Source organism: Clytia hemisphaerica, unplaced genomic scaffold (assembly GCF_902728285.1).
Source record: "Clytia hemisphaerica strain Z4C2 unplaced genomic scaffold, Clytia hemisphaerica genome assembly, whole genome shotgun sequence".
NCBI lineage: Eukaryota > Metazoa > Cnidaria > Hydrozoa > Leptothecata > Clytiidae > Clytia > Clytia hemisphaerica.
The window spans coordinates 103,898-106,489 of NW_027103942.1; positions in this window are offsets into that span (position 1 = coordinate 103,898).

Genomic DNA, 2,592 nt, shown 5'->3' on the forward strand with positions numbered 1-2,592 from the left:
TAATAGAGAAAGATGGCGGACGAAGTTGCAGCACCACGAGAAATCGGAGATATTATTCAAGATGTTGCTGATAACACTGAAGAGCCATCAACTACCTATCAAGGAAACCTGAACGACATTTACAGAGCACCCAAACCAGAAGTAATTAAAATCATCGCCAATCAGCTCGACAAAACTGTTATTCTTAAACTGAGAGAACAATTATTCGAAATGTTTCTTGAGGCATTCAACGAGGTGACAGAACATGGTTTCAACGGAGTCATAAACAGCCACCCTTACACCACCTGAGAGGCAGAAAACAGATACCTTACGCCATCAACGACATATATGATATTGGACTGAGTATTTTCGAAAAAGAAATCGTCACTGGTCTCCATAAAAGCATCCTGAAATATGCCAGTATCACACCCCAAAAAAACTCACAAGGCTTACAATCTACTATAAATGAAGATGATTGCTGATTGAAAAGATAAACGTACTATCCCAAAAAGTAGACATCATTACAGAAGAAAATAGAGCCCTCAAAAACCACGTCAATGCTCTCGAGAGGAAACTGAATTCCCACATCACAAGATGCCAACAACAACAACAACAAGTCCAAGAAAACAGACCCCATCTAGATCCACCAGATGTAACTCACCCACCACCAGAAGCTCCTCAACCCCAGGTTTCATTCAACACTCCTAATACATCCAATTCCTCTCTACCGAAAGCACCATCCCAAACTACCTCAAATTCATCAAGAGCCCCCACCTTCGGAAAAAGGACCACTGCCATTCCCGGAATCATTGGTAACCGTAAACTGTTCTCCCTATTCGTTGGAGGTTTCAACCTTGATCTTTCAACGCAAGATGCAAAGGAGCTCATACACCAGGAAATTGGTCTTGAAGTACTGGATATAAGTCAAATCAAAAGGAACAGTCACAACCAATCCTTCAGAGTTGACATTGCTTCCTCAAGCAGAGAGCTTGCCCTTGACCCAAACAGCTGGTTTGAAGGTCTCATTGTTAAGCCTTACAGACCTGTAAACTCCAAACCGTATTTAAATTATCATACCACTAATCAGAACCGATATCAACAGCATCATTCCAGAGATAGCCATCGTTACCAAGACCGACCCCAAAAAAACACTGGAACCGTAACCGACACTCTAAACCCTTTGATGATAACAACCGCCTTTACAGACCGACACCCAATTTTGCCCATCCCAATAGATACGAATACCTAGATGAACAATACGCCAACAATTACAGCCATGGAGGAGACCAGTACTAAATTTATCACACTCAACTGTCACGGCTATAAATCAAACTCATCATACATTACCAGACTATCCCAATTATATGACGTTATTTATCTTTCTGAACTATGGATCACGGAAGCAGAAAAACACTTAATCCACAACTACAATCACTACTTTCACGTTTTCTTCCAACCAGCAATTCAAGGAGCCTCCGGCCGTCCTTTCGGATGAACAGCTCTTCTAATAAAGAAAACCCTACCAAAACCTGATCTCATTCTAAAAAATGACTTTTTGGGGGCAGGGGGGGATTACCTTTGAAATTGATTTCTGGCCAACATTTATTTCCCCGATTGTAGGCGAAGGTTTGTTCTAGGGCTTCCTCTTACATGCCAAACGAAATCATCAATTTTAAAATTCATTTTTTTCGCCTTTTGGCACATATCTTTAATAATTTTTCTTTCGTTGGTGGTGAAGTCGTCTGTATTGCTAAAGTCACCAATTTCGTTGAATCTTTTCAGCTTATGCAGATTTCGCATTATCCGTTCTTTTTCCTCCATACTTTTTAAGATCAACTTGATTGGACGCCAATGTAGCCCTTTTCTGTTTTGTCCGATGCGATGGTGGGACGGTATGATATCTTGGACGCCAATGTTACCTAGTATACCTTCAATATCTATTTTGTCTTGTTCCTGTTGTTCCTCTTCCTTATCTACCTCTAATTCCACCATTCCATGTATAATAATGTTTCGTTTTCTTGATTCGATGTCTCTTTCTTCATTCTTATTTTCTTGATGGTGTTCTCTCACTGCTGATTTGAAATTATCCTTGTGTTTCTTAGTTATTTTAGCGTATGTTTTTTCTGATGATTTTTCTATGTATTTCGTTGTTTTCTTTATTTCTTCTTTTATAATCTGCTTGGTTTTTATTTCAAAGTCAGCCATCTTGGTTAAGATGTTTTCGATATCGTTCTTAAGGCTGCGGTTCTTGGCTAGCTGGCTTTTGAGCTTTTTAATGACGTCGTCCTTCTTCGCAATCTCCCTCTGCATCATATGATACAAGTTCTCACCTATTTTACTCATTAGAGATCGTGTTATCCGCACGCAATTCTGACATAGATATTTCTCGTTGAAATTTCATCTTTTAATAATGGGTCTGTCAAAAAGCAAAATCATTCGCTGTAGCTTTGTAAATTACTTTAAAAAGCAAATTTTTATAGATTGATAGAAGAGACTTAGCCATTCATAATTCTAAGCAGATTGAAAAGAAAGTGGTGGTCCTTTTATGCTACAATTCAATGAAGGGACTAACCTATAGGATGATCATCCACAAAAATGAATTTACAAAATTCG